Source organism: Vanessa cardui, chromosome 24, assembly GCF_905220365.1.
Source record: "Vanessa cardui chromosome 24, ilVanCard2.1, whole genome shotgun sequence".
Taxonomy (NCBI): Eukaryota; Metazoa; Arthropoda; class Insecta; order Lepidoptera; family Nymphalidae; genus Vanessa; species Vanessa cardui.
In genome coordinates, this window is record NC_061146.1 from 3085985 (window position 1) to 3109892 (window position 23908).

The 23908-nt window shown below is 31.7% G+C and overlaps 1 protein-coding gene across 1 annotated transcript in view; it reads right to left on the minus strand.

Annotated features, from left to right (window-relative positions):
- Window positions 1–23908, minus strand: part of LOC124540331 (microtubule-actin cross-linking factor 1) — a 297681-nt gene that overhangs the window by 272941 nt on the left and 832 nt on the right. The window lies entirely within an intron of this gene.

A 23908-nucleotide genomic window follows, 5' to 3' on the forward strand; every position in this document is an offset into this window, starting at 1 on the left:
AAAAAGAAAAACCGACTTCAAACAAAACAGTATTTTAAAACAAATTAAAATGCACTAAAAAATAATAAAAATAATTGCATATTTAACATATTTTTGAGAGTCCTCCTAGGTAAAATGAAATGAAAAATATTAGACTACTTAAAAGTCGATTTACGATTATATAATGTAGTTATAATTATTGCTATATTTGGAGTCGGTGTCAGCCAACCCTATACTATACCTATCAAAAAACAATACGAGAATACTTTAAGAAATGTTTCTTACAAATTACCTTTTATACGATATTCTACTGGGTCAATCAAGAGGCTCGTATCGCTTCTTTCTTTTGATTGTTGAAGCGTGTGCCTGTAGCTGACACCGGCTCCAAATATAACAATAACTATAACTACATTATATAATCGTAAATCGACTTTTAAGTAGTCTAATATTTTTCATTTCATTTTACCTAGGAGGACTCTCAAAAATATGTTAAATATGCAATTATTTTTATTATTTTTTAGTGCATTTTAATTTGTTTTAAAATACTGTTTTGTTTGAAGTCGGTTTTTCTTTTTGTTAAAATTTTATTTATTAAATACATATGTGGTATTCATGTTACTGCAGATTACGATTAAAATTGTAAACACTGAAGACATTAAAATTCAGTAGTTCGTTAAGGTTTAAAAACTTGGGTTTGGACCATCAACTTTCTCAGCTCTTAGAAAATTATTTTCCGAAAATGTAAGTAATAATAAAAAAAATATATTAGGTATTTCATTTTAGTGTAATTTCACACTCGACAGCGATTAAACAAAAAGTGGTAAACTGCAGAACCATAAATCAATGTTGCATAATTTATTTTTTCTCGTTCTTATTTACAAACAGCTCTAAACAGAAAGTGTCTATGGTCATTCACACGAATTGGCTTTCTATGATATTCGTGATGCAATGGAATATTCTAGTTCATTCTCGTTATCCAATCAAGCATGATTTGTTTTGTGATGCACAGATTAATAGAGCCATTGACATTGAACTCTTTAGACTGCTTTGTTGCGTAACGAAACGTAGAAATAATTTAAATACTTTGCAAAAAATATCATTGTTTGATATTTGTATATTTTTAACACAAACTATAATTATTAAATTATTTAAAACAACCGTATGTTCATAAACTATTTTTTTTTGACAATACAAAAACATGTATATATGCAGTTCTAATTTTTTTTTTTCATATATGGAACTGTTTAACTTCATATATTAGAAATCTCAGGTTATAAAGCAAAAGTCAACCAGACAACGCGGTTTTTTATTAATATTTCAAAAATTAAAAATAGAAGTAAAACTGTTTATTTATTAAGCCAATAAAAATAGAAGGAATAATTTTGATTACAACACTTAACTTCTTAAACTTAAGTATAAGCTAAGACTTTTTGAAGATCGATTTGAAAGCTATCAAATTCCTGATTTTTAAATATTAATAAATTGTTATATTAAAGTATTTTTTGTTTCTTATTTATTATAAAGTAATTAATACGAAAATCAAGATATTTTTAATATTTGTAACTATAACAGCTAGATCATGGGATTCCTGTAGTCTATAAAAATTAGGTATTAAAGTAAAATTTATACAAATATTTCTTTAAAAAATAGACAAAAATGAAACTCATTTTAACCTTACTAGGACGGAAATGGATGAAGCGGTATAGAGGTCAGTTGCTTTGACGAAGTACCTTTGAGAAAAACGGGGTAGTTTGGAAGTAGGCCGAGTTAACACGGCGTATTGTGATGCTAGGGTAAAACACTCAAGAAATATAAAAAGAATTTTTAATTTACGGTAGTCACCAAAGTATTTTGTTATTTGTAAAATATATATATGTATTTTTCAAACATTTTGACTAAATTATTAGTAGAAAATAAATCGCGTATCACTAAGCTTTATTTTATTTACTAATTATTTTAATACTAAATTAATTAATTAATAATTAATTTTTAACATCGATTATGTTATGAACTTTGTTTTATGAAACTGTTATTGCAAGAATTAGGTATAAATAAAAAAGAAGATGGATATATTTTAATGATATCCAAACCGAAGACATGAATTTTAGTTTTTAATTTAAAATGGTATCAAACTATTGTCCCAGAATTGGCTAAACTGAACGAAAATTTGCGTAATATTATAAAAAAAAAATAACTTGGACCACATCACATATTTTTCTGTTAGAAACATTTAATATCAAATCATATCAAAATTAGGAGCATTCACAGATATTATCTGCTGAATTGATTTTGACTTGTGTAAGTGACTCGAGAAATGCCAGGTTTTGAAATAAACCCCAAGTAAGTGCATAAAATAAAGCAGTCAATTCAGGCAAATGTCACAAATAGAAGACTCTCTCAAAACTAAAACAAAAAATATATGTTATAATACCAATTATGTTAAACATTAATCGTGATAATGTTAAAAACTTTATATTTAAATGTTCCATAGTTCTAATGCCACGGAAATATTCCTACGAAACAACTACAAATTATTTTTTATGATATTTATATAGATAGCTGTTTTGAGTTCGCGGAAACGGAATCACGTTTTTAACTCGTAAAAATCAAGATAAATCGTACCGGTTTAGGTGATATATACCTATCTTTATCATTCCTGTTATCTATTCGTAACACAAGACTATTGTTACGTAGATTTTCTATTAATCGTTATCTGTGAAACGAACATGACGGAAGTTTTTTATAGATAGATGAAAAATTATAGTTAGAATAAAAATAATCTGTGCCTTTTTGACACAACAAAATCCAAAAAAACTAACACTACTAAAAATTAAACAACATTAATGTAAGATGTTTTTTTATGTAAGTTTTTTTCTTATAATTAATTCGTTCAAACGTTTTAAAATGTATACAATCCACAAATATTAAAACTTATTTAAATACTTTTCCTCAATTCATTTATTAAGATACAATTTATTTTGCCTTTGTGATACGTTAGGGATAAAAAAAACTTACTACTATCATAAATTCAAGGGTTTATCGTTTCAATTTGATTTTTGTAATCAAATATTTTATAAGAGTCTAAATATACATCTCATCATTATTATGTAAGTGTGTAAAACCGCCGGCTAGGAGTTATGCTAAGGTTAGTCTCGTTACGTCATATGTATGAGGTTGCATCGACCAGAGATCGGCGCCAGTCTCCCAGGCGCCTTGCGAACTAGAACACTGGAGATTAAGTCGCCTTTATTGGCTATTTACCAGAAATATAAATTCAATCATTATTTTTACTACCCGTACTAAAGTTTTTGTAGTAGAGCGATTTTTAAATGCAAACTTTACAAAGATCTTATTTACTAAAAACGAGATATAAATAATTTTTAAGGATTAAATACCAGAGCCGGACCACATACCTAAAAGTTATTTCCGTTTTTTTTTTTAAATTAGAATAGTAGCATTCCCCAAATTAATCAAGAAATTACTAACATTTCTTTTCACCCTTCCTTTTAAGCTTATCACTTATGTTAGGTGTGGGGACGATAATAGCCCAAGGGGTCAGGATCTATCCTACGACTCTTTACATCGTTAGACGTCCCGTAAACTATGGTATTATTGACGCTCTGTTATTGTTTTGGAATAGAGTAAAAAGAACTTCCGAAATTCATAATATTATATCCAAGGTGTGGGCCTTGGAAACCAAGTTTAGCCGTTGCCCTTAACTATGATTGATCACCCGTCGTGGCTTAATTGTAATCCCATCGCATATGGGCCATCTGATTACAAGTGGTCACCCATAGACAATGACGCTGTAAGAAATATTGACCATTCCTTACATCATGAGAATGAGGGAATGAGGATTGGGTTATTTACTTTTATAATTGTGAAATATCACATCTCTTGCACAGATAGCTAATCCTTAAGATTTGAGAGAGGGGAATATAAAATACTTGCTTTATTTTCGTAAATGCATCGCCCTGCATATGTCGAAAACAAATGTTATGTTCAGTAATTACAACCGAACGTCGCGTAAAATCGTATCCTTAATTAAAAGCCCTAAACTTGGGTTCATTACACGTGTTTAGGTATTTAAATGCGACGTCTTTTTTTCTGGACAAGTTAATTAAGTTATCTGAGTTAATTAATCTATTTATTTAAATAAAAATAAATGTTTGTATATTTGTCCTGTATACGTTCCTAAGCCGTCCACCTAATTATAATGAATATTTCGTGGGTTCTTCTGCATTTGCCGAGAAATTACCTTAAAAAAAAAACAAGACTTCGTGTGTTTGGCCTTCCTCGTAAAGTTCGGAAGACTAGCTGATTCCTTTATTTTATATTTCTAGTAACACTATTAAAAAAACATACCTATAAAAGAGGTTAGTAATAGAAAGTTCGTATTTCAAGCTGAGTTCTAAATAAATAATTACAGCTAGTAACCGTATATAATAAACGCATGATTAATGGTTATTACTGGATAATACTATGTCATCAATTTATCATAACTTGGGACTTGTTTATTAGCAAAAAGGAAATAAAATAATATGTATTACTTTATCATTATACAATACCTACAATATGCGTGATAACAATTGTATTTATATATGTAATAAATTCAAAATGTAACTTCTCAAATACGACCTTTGTCGAAAGTAAAAGAAAAATTAAATCAAATATATTGATCACATGCATACGAATTAAATCGTTTCGACTGTTGAATATTCATTTTTTAAATTAAGACAAAATGTGTTCGTCCGATTAAAAGAGTTTTTATATCGTTCCATCCAGCCAAAAAGTATCAAAAATAATTCGAATTTATTTTGGATTAATGATACGATATCACGCCAGCAATTGCCGCATTGAAGAAGAAAAAAATAAGCGTGTCTTTGTGCACGCGCAGTGCGGCCTTGAACTCGCAACCTCTGATCGGTTATCTCGCTCACACAATACAAATCACTCGAGATAGTTGCGTGAAGACGATTGTGTTGTGACAGCCTGTGTTAGAAATATAGATCTTTGTTTTGGATTTACTTCTAACTACTAAAAGTTGTTAACTATTTGAAGTGTCTCAGAGAATTCTAGCTAATGAAATATATTTTTGCTTTCATTAACATGTCTTCTCGATGAACAAAACAAGCATTAGACAGAAGTGCAATAACTATAGATATATACAAAACAATACTATGCACCTTTATATTTAATATGCAGTTATGGAAGGATTTTATCGGCGCCCGTTAGGTACATAAATACCCCCAATCATCATTTATCCTACCATAAAAATAATTTAGGTATATTGCTATTCCAAATCGGAGCGGAGTGCCAGAGTAAGCTTCAAAAGCATATCTTCAAAATAAAAGGCCTTAGCCCAGCAGTGGGTCATGTACAGTCTGTTACTTAATGGCTCTCCCTGTATGTCTCGTTAACCGAAAAATATATATACGTTACATTACAAACCACACAATGTCTTTTGTACTAGGTAGACAGACTGGCAAAAGGCCTAGCTGTTTGTTTTGCAAGAAATAATAACCATCCCTTACACTGCCAATGCGTCATCAACCTTGAAGGCTAAAATGTTATATTCATCGTGTCCATAGTTACACTGACTCACTCACCTTTCAAACCCGAACACAAGAATACTAAGTAGTGTTGCATGGGAATATAATCATCAGTCTGGGTTACCCAGAACAGACCAAATAAAGACTTGTAAAAGTAAAAAACACAGGATGTATATTTCATTCAATATATAGGCAGACATGCAGAATATTTAAATATATTTATTTAAATAACCCCTTAACAGTGCTAAGTCAATATAGATCTGCACCCATTTAATATTAAACATTTACTCACTCTTGTTATTTCAAGTCTAGACAGGCACAGATGACTGCTCTACGTCAATATTATCAAAACTGCCAAGCCATTGTGGCCCTTATGCTCATACGATACGTACCAAAGTTGTACCAAGTACAGTCTACGGCAATATTGATCACGGTTACTAAGTTACGGTGACGTTGTGTATTGTTTATTCTCCGAACAAAGAAAGCCTGTAATGAAATTGCACAATGCCTTGGCACATTTTCTTATGCTTTTTCAATGTTTAATGACTCACTGAATTGTGTCTGAGTAAATACTTTCTATTGTGATTATATTTTTTTTCTTTTCGATCGATTTTATTGACCCCAATAGACTTTAACACATCCTGATAACAGCGAAATCTCTACGAGACGTGATGAAGACACAGAAGGAGATTAACAGTTCGGTAACAGTAACAGCCTATAAATTTCCCACTGCTAGGCTAAGGCCTCCTCTCCCATTAAGGAGAGGGTTTGGAACATATTCAACCACATTGTTCCAATTCGAGTTGGTGATAGAAGGAGACTAAGGAGATTTTATATTATAACACAGATTATTTTACAGCCTATCTAGGAGTATAGCACTTCAGTAACCTAAAGGGAATTGTTACACATTACATTTACACTATTACATTGTTCAATTTATCTTTTATGAATAAAGTTTATTGTTATTTTTAAGTGGCGACTCACTAAGATTCATACATTCCTAATCACGGAAAATGTAGTTGCATATCATTCAAACCAGCATATAATCAGTTAAGGAAAGCAACTGGAAAAAACAATGTAGAGTCACAATAAAAAAATAAATATAAAAGAAAGCACTGAAAAGTGTAATTCTTAAACATCAATTGTAATGCAGTCTGTATATAAAGATACAGACACATACTAAAATCCATCAAATTGAGTCGGTATATTATACGATCCTTTCAAGATTTTCAAGTGAATCAAGTACATGGGCACTTGTTCATGATAACAGCATTATTGCATAAAAGAGATTTATTCCGTCAGAAACGATGGTGGTGTAGCACAAGGTAAGTGATTAGAAAACAAGGGACTCCTCAACTCAGCGACATTAACTTTCCATATAACACGTGTTCCTTTAAATGTGTCAAAAAGCAGTTTCGAATTTCACCTCGGCAATCATTACCTAAATTGGGTTAATACTTTTAAATGGCTTAATAATTTAATTACTGTTAACGCGTGGTTATACACATATAAGGTTGGCTTATTAGAATTGCAATGCGTTACTTTTATCGTTAATTATCGTTAATTTTATCCGCAAACATCGCGTCCCCCACGCGAGGTCTTCCCTGGATCAATTAATCGGTAACACCCAAACTCTACAATAATCAATTAAAGTAACAAGCACAATTACCACAAATATAGAAATAAAACCAAGAATTTTTTTTTTAAATATTATGATTGACAGAAGAAATCGTACGCAAATAAAAAGATCACAATACCATTGCTGCTCTGCAGTTTGACCAGAATTCAAATCAAGACCAGATGTCTTTGGTGCAGCCTCGTGTGTCTTATTGTATTATATATGATACACATTAGTTGTCACCCGGTTTTCGAAATAAAAAAATCAACGTTAAAGATTAATTTGAACGCAGATCTTATCAACACATATACCAAACAACGCTCGCATTTTTTTCAATATTGGACAGCATCACTTGCATTACTCTGATCCCAATTTAGCTAAATCACCAGTGTGAAAATCGGAAGTAACGATAGTACCACAGACAATAGCAAAGTAATGAACTTTTTCTACATGGACTAGGCCGGACCTCGGAGTGACGTATCCATGTAAACCGGTGCAAACACTACTCGGTCACGGAGGTCGTCAAATTACATGAAATCACTCTTTTTTCTTATAAGTTACGTGGTCTAGATACTAGGCTGTCTTAGTAAGTTCGTCACGGTAGCATGCGTAACCGATCCTGTGGCGCCCGCCGAAAGACGGAGGGGGTACCGCTGGTTTTTTAGTGGGTAAACCCGGCGTACTTGGGCGCACTCGGCGTCCAGGGCTCCGGGGAGTAACTTTCCATCACGTGGGGGAAGCGCGTAAAGCGTTTTTCCAGCGAGAAAAAAAAAGGCTGTCTTAGTAAGATGATATTATACATAACACTATTCAGAATAATGATGATACGTTTATATTATTTTTTCAAATAATTACACTTTCTCATAGAACACATAAAGCAGTAACATTATCATGATCTTATATGATCTTACGTTTTGGTTTTGAAGCTACTGTGTGTAGTAAGTAATATTGCTTGTAGTAAATAGCATTCACTCTGTATAACGAAGATAAAGAAGCACTTTGAATAATGATCTTTATCTTGGTAACTGTTTCGCTCGTCAGTCGTAAAGGTGAAAATTAATGATTTCAAGCCTGCGTAAAAACGGCAGTTTTAAACGAGAGCTGTTGTATTAACCATTATAATATTATTATAATTTTATTGAAACATAACCCTGTCTTGATCATAAAGACACGAAACAGGGTTCCAGAATTACGATATTATACTAAGAATCGTCAGACCTCGGTTTCTTATAAACTTTGTTTATTTAATACAGATCTCTCTTTCAGCCATACTTGATTTCGCATTAGGGAGAAGAAAACAAACATTGTTAGAATAATCCAAAGCAACATTTATTGATAAAGTCGTTAATGTCTACGTATAATACAGTCACTCGATGTTTCCAATTAGACACTAAAAGAATCCATTGTAATAAAAAAAACCCAAGCCACGTGTATCATGTTAGTAACATTTAAATTATATCAAAGAGACAAAAATGGATCATTGTACGATAAACCAAAACAAGACATACAAAAAGCAATAAATGTCACGCACCAAACAAGTACTGCAGCGCGTTAAGTCCGGAAACTATAAATAAGAGAACAATAGCACTACCACTACCGGAAGATGTGTTAGTTTAAAGCGCTTTCTTGGCGCTTTTTGGGTGAGCAGGTGCATTGAACTGTAAACAACATTATCTTCATACAGGTAAAATAAATCGTCTCAGCTTATCATATTTATTTTTTATCAAGTTTTGTTGAACATATTTGTTAGATTATAAGTATTTATCAACTGTGCCAAAAACAGATAATATCTATAGTGACAATTCGCGAATATACAAACACGCTTATTTATGTTAACCTTCTTATATTGTTTAAAGCCTGTGACGTCACAATCGTATAAGTCTAGATTATTGATCATACTTAAAATCCAGACTACCATAAATAGGACGGACCTAAAATGGATATTGCAGATTGATTCCGATAACCCCTATAAGGGTCATTACTCTTTGATCTTATATACAGTGTACGTGAGTTCGTGCGATTTCGACTGCGTCTGTTGAATATGTAATAATGTTTTTTGACTATCCTGATAAAGAGACGAATTTTAAAAAAGTCTTCAGAAAATGGAGAATATAGCATCAAAAAATAAATTTGCAATATTTGATTTCATATATTCAGTGTAAATACACCTGAATTATAATCTAATATTAAGTTAATTCGAAGGCTTCATTTTGCAATTTTTTATGGAGTTTATGAGCTAGTACTCACTAGGGAATTTTGAAACTTATTTTTACGTTACTGAAAAACTAAAACTTGCTATGAATTTTGCAAACAACTCCAGAAGGTTCCAAGTTTTTTGCGGCTATTGTGTATGTACATACAATCAAACACTGTTTTTATTCAAGTATAAACGTTGTTTCTATTGTGTAAATAATTCATACATGGTCTACAATAGTTTATTGCAATTTGCACAAAAAAAATGTAACGAGATTTGCATTTTATCTTAGGAAAATTATGCTTATTACGTGCCCGCAATGCAGAGATTACGAAACGTAACCTATTGCATGCAAGTATATATTTGTTTTATGCTAATGATATTAAGTGGGCTATTTTAGTATACCTTATAAAATTTAATCCGTTTTAACGGAAAACTTGACCTAGATAGATCTATTAAATTACGACTTATATTCACAAGAGTGAATGGGCATCTTTTAAGGAGTCATGTTCCATCTCAGTATTCTTAGTGTATCAGTATTTACCACTTACCATCACGTACGTCGTATGATTAAAAAAAATTAACAACTATAATGTACAACAACATGAGCCTGTAAATTTCCCACTAATGAGTTAAGGCCTTCTCTCCCTTTGAGGAGAATATTTGGAACATATTACACCACGCTGTTCCAAGGCGGGGGTTGGTGGAATACACATGTAGCACAATTTCTATGATATTAGCATGTGGCTATGTGGCAGGTTTTCTCATGATGTTTTCCTCCACCGCCGAGCACGAGATGAATTGTAAATACAAATTAAGCATGAATATTCAGTGATGCTTGCCTAGGGTTGAACCCGTTATCAACGGTTAAGATGCACACGTTCTAACCACTGGACCATCTCTCTGTGACGGCCATTAAGACCAAGATTAATTGCCCACTTCTTTACATACGATTATTTAAATAATCACCACAAATTTGTCTCAAAAGCGCAGGTAGTGTGCCAAATGCAAAGCTATCCCCAATTTTAAAATCATCAAGCGTACGAGTAATTTTCGAAGTAATTACCGTTTTACAAAACGAACGAGAGGCCTACTCGTTAAGCTAATGGAAAATGAATAGAAAGACGTTAAACCATTTGCAGCGGCGCTTCTTTGTCTCAACGATCCAAGGCCAGTTTCACTCTCGAACAAAAGTACAATACTTTTGTCGTTGTAGAATGTAAACGTGTTTTAGTATATTTCAAGTGCGAAGGATCGCGACGAATAAAGGATATTAATTATTCCTTAAGAGACAATGATGTTTGCTCCACATTGAGTTCTGAGAATAAATTCCGAAGCTTGGGATATTATAAAAACTGTCTTCTATACTAATAATAAAACATTTCAACTGTTATTTTTTTATATGAATTAATTTATGGAACAAGACTGTAATTATTTTTTTGTTTAAATAGTTTCATTACGAAATATTTTCTCCCATCATCATCATTACAACTAATGTATCGAAAGGACGTGTGAGTGTGTAATTAGAAACTTGGTTCTTGCTGGTTCGTTCTTGGTTTAATCTACATACCGACCGGCAGTAGCGTTAATTCAAGTCATAAAATCTTGTCAATTAACAATAAACGAGCCTATACTAAGAGTTTATGTATTTAAATTAAAACCTTTGTAAAATGAAACAAAACATATTTCTCTTTCATTCGTTTCAATTGTAAGATTTAAAACATTATTCAATTTTATAATGAGGCTCAATCGTTCTTTTGAATATCCTTTATTTCCTGATTACCTTTGTTCTTGTTTTAAATAAACTAACAACAAAACAAAAAATACAAAAACAACACATCTTGCCCTTATTATTGACGGAAGGGCTAGTTTATTTTTTCGCACAGATAATCAAAATTGCAATCTACCATTACACTGCAGACGTTACCATTTTAGCTACCATGAATGACAGAAAAACGCGGTCATTTGTACTATTGTAATTTTTAGTAAAAACCTTACTTCATTTCAATTTTAAATTGTCTTAGTTAATACTTATATTATATACGTACAAATATTTACATTTATTTCACACCAATACTTTAAGACTACTTCTTTGTACTTCTTACTTCTTCTAAACTTCCAGGCAATTTTTGGGCAGAGGACTGGTTGTAAAATAAATGCAGGAAGGGGTACAATATTTTAACTTTCGGATAAGTAAAATACTGCATAAAATAATACATAATACACTTACAAGAATTGCTTCGTACTCAGCAGACAGCATGTTACGAGGACTAAGTATTCCTTTTAACTACACACTGTAAAAATAAAGCTTTCAAATAAATCAACAGCAGAATATTATTTTAATACACATTTTATTTTCCTATCGACACCTTTTAAAATGACCGTCGTATTTATTTAAACTCTTACTCGAAATATACAAATTGCTAATGAAATTAGAACCTTATTTCATTTGAAATAAGATACGTAATTCTTTACAGGTCCATCTCGTTGTGTGGTGTATGAAATCACTTAACAAAATACATCTGTTTAGTATTATCTATTTTATTAGGAGTTAAGATTCTTGTGCTTAGATTTGTTATAAACACTTTTTGGTTGAATAATGCATAATTTACGTTTTGGAATATTTCTATTGAATAAAATTAATGGGTTAATTAGCATCTGATCTAGATAGTATATAAAAAGTAACATTTGCAAGACTTATGACTATATTATTTTACGTTCATTTACTTGCTATGATTCTTTTATATTGAGTCATTTGAACTATAATATGTACGCACATAATTTACATCGCGATTCATTAAAAAAAAACCATCACGGGCGCCAAAACTACATCAGTGTCTTCTGGTTGAAAGCTAAACAATGTTTATTTTGAAGAATCGTTGATCAATTTCGTCTGTTCCAAACAATTGTCAATAGAAACCGGATTGGCAAAAATGCTCTGGTTTATTCTGAAACAAGTTTTTTATTGGCATATTTTGTGTCAATTCTGGTATTTGAGAATAACAAGAGACTTCTAAATTCTAAGAATTTTCGGCAAACAAAATCATCCTTTGAATTACAAGAGAAATTACGACTTTCCTCTAGGCTACTTTACAACAAAAGAGAACTTCATCACAGCACTATACTACTCTATAATTTCATAACTTAATTTGCATTATGATACGCTTAACCTTTGTAAAATATGGAGCCTTGCTTAACACGCTTTTTTGTTTTACATCTATTTTCTTGATCCATTATCGTCGAAGCAAACTCGATACGTTTCAGCAAGATGGTTCCATTATAAAATGCCATTGCTCCTGAGAAAGAAAGGTACGGAATGTGGGCGTGAAATGATTGAGTGCCTTTTTCTAGTCATTCTTGGAGCAGATTAGGATCGGAATTCTTCGGGATGGTGTAAGGGAATCTGTAACGCAGAGATTAATATTACAAAAAGGAATGGTTGCAGGAATTGAAGACTATCTTTTTTTCTGTATTTAATAGGTACGTAAATATGTTCTTCGAAAATAGACTATAATCATATTTCGACGCCGTCAGAAATAGGTTTCGAAGTGACGACAAAAATATCATGGTGGGTGAATCACGCAGCTGCGCTACGTTCACCTGTACTATTACGACTAACGTTAAGCGTCGAACACATCTGCGCAGTCGGGGCAAAAGCGGCCGCGGATTCTTTTATAAAGTAAGACCACACCTTCGCAATCATGAGTTATTTGCACAGGCATTGTTATCTGACTTGGTCACGCTCAGGTGTTTTCGATCATTTAAAGATATTCGTCTGTTAAGTTCATTTAAGGTATACAATAAGACAATACATGCAAAATTAGGATAGAAATAAAACCTAAAAATCGTTTTTATTTAATATTTCAATATTTTTAAAGTATTTTGCATGTATAATTTTTTTAATTTATACCATACATTTCTATTCGTTTTAATTTAATCATGCATAATAACTACTTACAAAAAGTCCTTTCTTAAAGAACAAGCATTAAGATCATTTTTTTGGTGGACGTTTTAGTGACAGAACTGAATCTGACACAGGCAACTTTACTTAAATTAAAAAAAATGAACCACCGTTTTTCAAAGCTCGGTATTTTGATTTTGATCTACTTTTTCTGGGTTGTTACTGGAGAAAATCAACAATCATCATAATGCGCAGTTTTTAAATGCTGCTATTAGCTATTTACAAACATGTCACGAATTCAAAATATATTTTTTTGGAAAATTCTCTTTAGGTATGATCGTTACGTATGGCACTAAGTTGATACGAATAGCGATATAGTATATTAGTAGATTTCGCAAACGATTCGTCAGTCACTTATTAATGTCAATGAACTTATTAAGAACATCCTCTCTAGATCGTTAAACTTTAGTTTACCGAATTGTTCGTGTGGATCGTATGAATGGAATAATATAGTAAGGTAACTTTACCTCAGAATTAATTTATACTGAAATGGTATTGACTTTTGGCTTGGTTACTACGGAATGAGTTTACTTAGAATATTATTTTAAATACACTGTAATAAAGTATGATATTTTAAACCCAATTACACAGGTACAGAGCTTTTTAGACCTACCCCTTCTGGGGTTAGATTTTTATTGAATTCATTTAAAGAATACGACCGTTCCTTTGTGTTTATTCAGTACAAAATAAAATAATTATTATAAATATGAGTAATAAAATAAAAGAAAATAATAAGACAGTATGGCTAATTTATAAAATAAAAAGGGGTTTTTCAAAACCTACAACAGAATTTCACTTTCTCTTCTAGCCGAAAACACTCATACATACCACTTCTCACCAACTACTACTTCTGAGTGTAGATTGAATTACCAAGGTCTTGAAATGCAAGAATATGAAAGCTGTTCCAAACGGTTGAATCCGACTCGTTTGACATTATTGACTGGAACCATGGCGATACCTCATATTATAAAAAGAATCCCTGTCCAAAGTAACTAGTTAAAAGTAGATCAAATTGAATAATTACTGGTAAAACAATTTATATACTCAAATAGGTAGATTTTGATAGCTGTGTAGGCCCTGATCTCCATACGAGGCATAAACTTACGGCAAACAATACAGTTTTCTCAGCGGCTTATCGGTTCTGATAGAAAGTTCCAAATCATAGTTTCGAGATTATTGAATTATTTTCTTTACGGAAAGCCGCCTTCTGGGAAGTAAGCATCACCAACTATACATATTGGCACCTTAGGAACGTAAGCATTTTATCCATTCCTAACTAGAAGTTATGTCCCTTGTGTCGTTTACAGGTATACGGACTCTTCCTCTACCTTTAAACTAGAACACAAAACACGCATACTAAGAATTCCTGCTTGGCGGTAGAATATATAATGAGGGTATGGTACCTAACCGAATGAGCTTGCATCAAGTCCTACCAAATATATCATAAAGCAAGTGCAGTCTTTGTATGATTCCCTGATGAGCTAGAACGGAAAGGCTTGTGGCAAAGCTCGCGCGTTGATTAGAGCTTTTGGATTAAGCTATGCTTACATTTATTTCAACGAAATATTGTGACAGATTTCACATCATCATTGACGTGCGACGTATTTATCATCGCTTTATAGACGGTTCTACTCCTGTAAGTAACAGGTAATTGTAATATTTTCTTTGAAGAAAGAATATTTCGGAATAGATAATCCCTAGCTTAAAGAATATAGATTTTTTATACTAGAGATATATGTAGAGGGTCTCCAAGAAATTTTCACTAATAGAAGGTAAAATTATTGATTGCCTTAGGATATAAATTATATTTGTTACGAATGATTTTCTTTATAAATAAACTAACTGAACCCGTGTGAAGTCTGGTCGGCTCGTAAGTGTTAAGGATTTGTATCCTTAAAATTAGCGAAAAACGGGTCGTGTCTATGAATATTAAATTTAATAGTATCGTAAGTATTACATGCAAATTTTATTAATGTTTAAATTTGAATAAAATAAGCATATTATTAAAACAAAACTTTAGTACCGGACCAATAGCGTGCAAAATTTGTCGATTTATTTAGCGTAAGCCAATTTAATTAACATTTTAATTTGATAAATACATTGATAGATTAAAGTCCAGACGCGTAGCAAGTTTTAAAATGAAATATTATATTCACAGAAAATAAAAGTTGTACAGTTAAAGGGTTACCTTTCGTCCAGATACCTATTTTTATTGTGATCTTGGTTGTATGTGTTGCGTTGGTTTACTCGTTGACTCTTAGTTTGTAACATTTTAATTGCTTAAATCAAATCAATCGACTAGTTTTTCACTACTAATTCATTGTATACCATTTTTAATTTTCTAATAAAATGACTTGTCAGTTTTAATATGGAGACCATGTATCGATCATTCATTGGTACATGTTAGTATTCGCTCTATTGGAATCGACATATAAATATCATAAAATTGAAAATATCAACACATTATTCGTATAATTAAAACAAAGAAAAAAAAAACGTTTAATAAGAATAAAAACGTACTCTTGTGTTGACAACAAATGAGTTCATGATAAAAGAGTTTTTAAGGAATGTAACAATATAATGACAAAAAAAATTAACATAAAATTACGACGCATTAAAGCAGCAACATGAAAAATAATAAGGTCGTTAGAGACACTCGGATATGTGTTCATTATCACACACTTGTGGGAAAACCGCAAATGTCTATTGTCAATTGTGTCTATTTTTATTATAATGAAACTTTGAAATCAAGTAGATATACTGTTACTATAATGAGTTGTAAATCACGTTCGCCTTACTTTGGTCATCGATCTGTTTTTTATTACTATTCCGTGTCATTTCCGGGTACAATAGTTAATGAAAAATCCCCGGTTTGAGCTATCATCACATAGTGGGTAAGTACGAACATGAATGTATTAGAATGTAATAAGTCGAAGAATTAGGTATGTGACCAGACGCGTTCAATTTAAAAAATAAAAACATTTATAATTATTGTGAACGCTAGCTTGAAGATGTTCATCAATTTAATAGGACCTTATTTCAGTTCGATATTTAAAAAATATTTGTTTGTTTTTTTTTTTTATTATTATTATATAGGTATTAGTTTCAAAATTTTCACTGGCTTATATAGGAGATTAAAATTATTTAATAAGAATATTGATCAAACTATTCCTAATTTTGACTGTATTGTGTGTTTGACATTCGAACGAAATACCAATAGAAAAATAACTTTGAAAAATCTTTAATATAGTTGCGAAAAATGTGTGTTGGGTAGTCTTCTGTGAGCGAATTTAGATAAATTACAACGTGTTGTTATGACGGCTGAGGCTAGTGTAGTCTCAGTAACATACCATTATGATCGTCCCGTAATGACAGTTATATTGAATACATAAAGAACTGCCCGTAATATTGTGACACCGGTAGGCGATGAGTTTTATAGTAACGCTATAGTAATATACAGTTTCATACTTTCATATATGCGGTATATTTAAGGTAGATTGCATTATCATTGCCTCCACTGGTGACAGGAGGGCTGGTTCGTTTTTTGCCCAGAGAATCGGAATTGCGATTCAACGGGGAAATGCTGCTAGCATTCTTGCCACCATTCCACGTGGTCAAGATTTATACAGTAACTAGTTTTAGTTCATATTTGTATATATTTAAGCATTTAATGTTATTAATTCTTATGTTAATAAAGGATTTTTATGAGGTGGATTGGCAAAGGAAATGGTCTACCAGATACTAAATAATCACAGTCGCACTAAGTTAATGTTAATGCGAAAAGTAAAACTACTGACGTCACCATTACACCGTCATCCATGAAGACTACTTAAATAGTAATAAATACAACCATTCATTAATTAATTGAATGAACATAAACCAAAAAATATACAAAAATGAATGTTTATGATGTAAGCTCGTTAAAACGTCGTGTTTACCCGAATTTGTACCTTTGCACAGCGGGTAAAGGTTATCCACGTTTTATTTTATTTATTACATTTGTTACAGTCTATATTACATTATTATTACAAATAATCTTTAACATATCTTAGCAATGTATTTCCTTAACTTTTAGGTAAATCTATATTTTAAGCATAGATGATGGGACATAATAGGATTTTTAATTATCTATGTCCTTCTTTCCTTCAAAGTTTAAGCTTACTTCATTTTCTTGGTGGTAGGGCTTTGTTTGGGCTGCTAGCCCGTCTGGATAGGTACCACACACTAATCAGTTATTCTTCCACCAAATAACAGTACTCAGTATTGTTGCGTTCCGGTTTGAAGGGTGAGTGAGCCAGTGTAACTACAGGCACAAGGGACATAACATCTTAGTTCCCAAGGTTGGTGACACATTGACGATGTAAAGAATAGTTAATATTTCTTACAACGTCATTGTCTATGGGTGATGGATACCACTTACCATCAGGTGGCCCATATGCTCGTCCGCCAACCTATACCATAAAAAAAAAAACAAATTTCATCAAATTTGGTTTAGTCGTGTAGCCGTGAAACCGTAGTATAAAGACAGAGATATTTCCTCATTTAAAATATTAGCATAGAATTTATACTATTATCATAAATACATTAATCTATAATGTAGATTAATGTAAATAACAATAACAAACTAATCGTCATCTCTGACAACGATGGCGGATGTCTGCTTCTGACGCGCTGTGAAGTCCAAGCTCTTATATATCCTTTGTACCGAAAATAATTTAACCATTGGTTAAATTCTATTGTAGAATATTCCACTCGCACAGCGGATGTTGTGTGAAACGTTCTATAATTAGTAAGTGGATGAAAGGAGTAACGCAAAACAGTGATACTTAGAGATATTAACACACATTTGTAACCGTTTTCTAATTATTCGATTCTATATTCAAAATTAGTATCGTTCTTTGTTATTATTGGTTCAATTGGGTTTATATGTGTAATAGCCTATTTTAATTCTATATTCAAAATTAGTTTTCTGATATTAAAACTTTTTTATTCACATTATAATGCAAAAACTAAAATGTTCTTTTGATCTAATTAATATAGTAGATAAAATACATACTTATATTTTAATCTTTCATGAAGTGATATCATTATGTTATTTAATTGTAATATTGTTATTACGAACAGAGATGCAAAGTAAGACACCTCGAGATAACAATTCACAGATAAGTAAACACCTAGTTAATAAGAAAACAAAAACCGTTGAGTTTCTTTCAACGATTTTCTTCAATTGAAGCAATGATATTCTAGTAAACAGATATGTCATTAACGCGCAAAAAGTGAAGACTAGAAAACGTCCTAATTGGGACGTTTGCGTTTAGTCGTTTTCATCATAATTATGCCAGTAATACGTCATAATACATCATATGTAATTATGTAGTAATACGTTTTGCGTAATTAAAACAACTAGTTATCCCTTTTACTTATTGTTTTTTATCAAGCAATCCTTTTACTTGTAACGCATACTTTTTTCTCTTGTTTAGTATGGGTATAACATATCTGTTTATTAGAATATCATTGAAGTGAAGGTATTTTCTTTCCCGAACCGATGGTAGTAATTATTTTGATCAATAAGTAACTATAATTCTTTTCTAAGTTGAGTAAAAGAATTGATTCAATTTGGAGTACGTTCAAATCAATAAGAAAGCATCATGCTACCGCAGTCTATATTATACATTTATGTCGCATTTCATTTTATTATTTATATATATTGGCATATTATAATATCTGGTAGGAATTTCATGGAGTATACACAAATCAATGCAAGACCATCGCGTCGCGACTATTTACCGTAATCCAATAGAACAGTCAATGTCAGGCGCATTAGACTACTAAATAGTTTTTTCTCAATATGGCCCGGACATATCCTCCGTCGTCCATATCTGATAAGGGTCTTACGGTATCAGTCACAGATACATTAAACATGATCATGCTGGACTTCTTACGGTTGTTAGAAAGAATGCTATTAACAATCCAATTGATGTGTTCTCTATTACGATTTCTGTCACGAGCCTTTTGTTATTTTTGTATTGTATATTTATCTCTGAAAGTGTGTCGCTGATATTATCATGATTACATTTACGGGTCATATAAAACCTACTTAATTAGTTTGTTCAAATAATTCTTTTAAACGATAAAAACGTTGTTTTCAAATTAAGAACACCAATTTATGTTAAACAGTTGTCTCATAAAATTTAACTTTGTAAATTTACAGATCAGCAATTACACTTAATCCACAATTTTTTACATCCGCATTCCGTAATTATCATTATCTCGAGGAAAACTCAAACGCCTTATTGATAGCCAGCGAACCTTGACGGTTGTAATGGGAGCCACAATGGTGAAAGCTATACGTAGGGTTGCCATCTATCTGAGTTTCTCTGGATATATTCTTATGGCGTCAATGAAGCGACCGGCCTGAGTTTTGTTTTCAATACAAATTAAAATGTTTGATGTTTCCAGACTTTTGTAAACTTTAATAAGAAACCAACATTTTACATCATTATATGGCCTTATATAATTTGTAACCATAGATTGCGGGTTCAAGCACGGACAAGCTTGAGCAGAATTTTTAGGTGCTTAATTTGTGTTTTCTCATGATCGACAAAAACTGTGTAACAGCATACAAAATACTGTACGCATTGGATGTAATTGAATGAAGCCTTTGCCTAAAAGTATAAAGATGATGCTGTTACTTTTTCTTACCCGAAGTTTATCGACTTTAGTCTTCGTTTAATTAAACAGACAACCGATGCTATACGGCTTGTGGGGACTGAACTAAATTGAATCCAAACGTATGGCCCTTAGCTATGCCACGTTATCTGAAATACGATCGTCTGTAGCTGATCTTCTAATTCGATTACATATCTGCAATCCCATTTTAAATTGTCTTTCTATCTTTAGATATAACTAGCTGAAATTGTGGCTTTACCTGCGCGAAATGAAACTACCTATATACATATAGCCCACAAATTGTCACTCCTACTTTTACCTCTTTAAGCGATTGATTAAAAGAGTTATCTATGTACTTCCCAGGGGCTCAAACTATCTCCATACAAAATTACATCAGTTAAACAGTGATGAGGTAACAGACATAGTTACTTTCGCATTTATAATATTAGTAGTAAATATAACGGCGAGATTTTGGCGCCGTCATCGACCGATACTTTAAATTTTTAGTTGAGTGATTGTAAACTATATTTTGTTAATTTCATTCTGTTAAAGTAAAGTAAAGTAACAGCCTGTAAATTTCCCACTGCTGGACTAAAGGCCTCCTCTCCCTTTTTGAGGAGAGGGCTTGGAACATATTCCACCACGCTGTTCCAATGCGGGTTGGTGGAATACACATGCGGCAGAATTTCTATGAAATTTGTCACATGCAGGTTTCCTCACGATGTTTTCCTTCACCGCAAAGAACGAGATGAATTATAAAGACAAATTAAGCACATGAAACAGCGGTGCTTGCCCGGGTTTGAACCCGCAATCATCGGTTAAGATGCACGTGTTCTAACCACTGGGCCATCTCGGCTCATTCTGTTAACGTCATCATAAAAATCATGGACGGATCGCCGTTAATTTTGAATTCTTTTGAATTTTCACTAGTGAAAGGAGGGGTAGTTCGGTTTTTCCAGAGGTTCGAAAGTGCGATTCAACGGGGAAATGCTGCTAGCATTCTTGTCACCATTCCAGTACAATACATATACGATACGGTAGTTTTAGTTCATATTTGTATTATACTTATATATATTTAGGCATTTAATGTTATTAATTCTTTTGAATCTTAATTTTTAATAAAAAGTAATTGACGCAGCTGATTCTTAATTAAACTTTTGCCATAATTCTTGATTTTTATGGTCACTGCTTGATTGCTTTGGATTGTAGCGTGAAGCTATATAGCCTTCTTAAATCAACGGAATATCTAACATAAAACTAATTATTCTCATCGGGCTGATAGTTCATGTGATAAGCGCTTTCAATCACACATTTTATCTGCAGTCTCATCAATTAAAAATTACCCAGCGTCCAATCCGCTGTAAAATTCAGTTCCCAGTGTTTTCTAAACAGATCTATCACTGATCTACACAGATATGTTGTCTGCGCCTTTGGTATATCTTTCATTTTTATGAAGTTTAGTAGTTTGATACATAGGCTTTTTTTATTTCCATTGCCTGGAAATCTAAATTTAAGATAACAGATACAATTTGAAATTTTATTTGCGACCTTTCTCGAGTGGTATGATAAGGTTTCGATTATTCCTTACAAAATAAAATCGGCATTAACTAGATTTATTATACCGCATAGAAACTTATTTCAGAAAACATCTTAGAAGTAAGAAGATCATTTTCTCCTCACTTCATTCGTTAGTAATATTTGCAATAGACTCAGCTGTAATCTAGATAAATGGCATAGAGCCTAACTGTGTTCCTAGGTAGAGTGTAGGAGTAAAATCGATGGTATGACGCACGGTTCCTACAAATCTTCCGTAATGGCAACTTCATTCGCTCAGTGGTGTAACACCCTTTTGGTACAGTCATGTAACGTTATTTTCTGTATATGTATTATAACAACACCAACAGTGTATAATAAGTCATTATTTTACTAAGTACATTGTACGTATATATTTAATGAAAGCAATCAAAGTATTAAGTGTTGCCATTTAAAAAAATATATATATAAAAATAAATTAACGTTATAACTAAATTATTATATTATCACAGCAATATTATGACACGGCTTATTTATACATGAAGGACTAGGCATAGGCAGACATTTAGATGTGTTAGTAAGCATTCTAGGAAAAACCGGCATTATATTGATTTCCTTTGAAGTACAGGGCGTAGGGTGCAGTTTAATCGCTAAGGCCAATATGATAGCCTATCTATCACATAACAAACACAAATAGAATGTCAAACACGTTAGATGTAATGGGAATTTATTTATAGATACTATACGTAATACTTAAGAAATTATTATTAAAGTAAATAAAACCTTTTCTTAATATTGTATTTTGTTAAATAGGCTATGCGGCTACATAATTGCAATGAAATGAAAAAAACATCATTAGATTGATTATTAAGAGTTAATTGAGCTGAACAACTGTTTCATCAAAATCGATTCGAACCGTCAAGGGACTTCCAAGTTCAAGAGCCGGTGCGTTGCAACTTGTAGCGTGTAGCGACGTCTTTATTTTTTTTAATTCGTTTATGGAATTCATAGACTTACGTATTAAATTCTTTTAAATAAACTATACATAAAAAAAAAAATATGCCGTGCGAAACAAACTGTCAAGTAGACATCTTTTTACTCGTCGTTGTTTATAGCAGAAAATAAATTCCATAACCATTATTACTTTGGAAATTAATTAATAAAAAAAAGTGTTTATAATTATACCTTACGCAAAATTCTTATCATCCTATTCCAGTTTATACTGTCACAAAAATGAGACATAAAAAGTATATAATTGCCTTAATAACGGGTTTTATATAAACAAGCCATAACTAGTAATGAGATTAAACGTCTCCTACGTTCGTGTTGTAAAATGGTAGGTACTTGTACTATTTTATAACACGAAAGTTGCTATAATAGAAGGTTTACTTGGTGGCAGAACTATATGCAAGATCGTCTGGGTAGTTACGACCCACCCATCACGTATTCCAATAAAAATATAATACCTATTTAGAGAAAATAATCCGCCATATTTGAATGTCAAGAGTATAAAATATCTGCATAATCTGTGCTCTTTTTTTGAATATATATTTACGAAACGAGTACCTACCTGGCCGTTATAAAAAAAGTTACCCTTCATCGAATTCGTAATTTGTATTGTTATAAGCTACGGGGTTTATGTGCATTGTCGGCTTTCAATGGTATTCTAGAAGAGTAAACGTGATTTTTTTTAAATATTTCTTCTCGACAATTGTTTAAAACTCATTTTAGAATATTCAGCACTACTGTACATATCATCTTAAAGTATTTGAAAATTATTAGAACTCTACATACATTCATAATTATATACAAATGTTTTATAATTGTCGAATCAATTTACATTGATATTGTTTATCATGTAATATATAAACTATGTACCTAAGTATTACGCCAAAAAAATAATTTAGGCTCGTAATTGAATTTTTAGCAACATACAATTCATAATTATGTTACATTGAGATTTATGTTAAAAGACACTACTTTTATGTACACGAATATAACAACGAAGAAATATTTTTCAATCTTACAATAAGGAAAGTACCTAATTCATCTCAAAACTTGTATAATATCAGATTGCATAAAGAACTGCTAAAAAAAAATTTGGAGCATCGAAAGTTATGTAACTCTTAATTTAACTATAAATATTAGCCGTTATTCTAATTCATATATATCATAACCAACACTTTTTTTATAAAAGATTTAAGATACATAAAAAAAGCAAAAGTATGTTCTAAATTATGTTCCAAATTTAAAATTAATCCTTTATGGGATTAAAGTTTTCAATATAAATATTTAAAAAGTATTCGTTATTGCTGTTTTAAAATGTGAACGAAAGGTAGACGATAATTAAAAAAAAATGGTCATAAGACGGTATTTGCGTACGTCTATGTAAAAATATATAT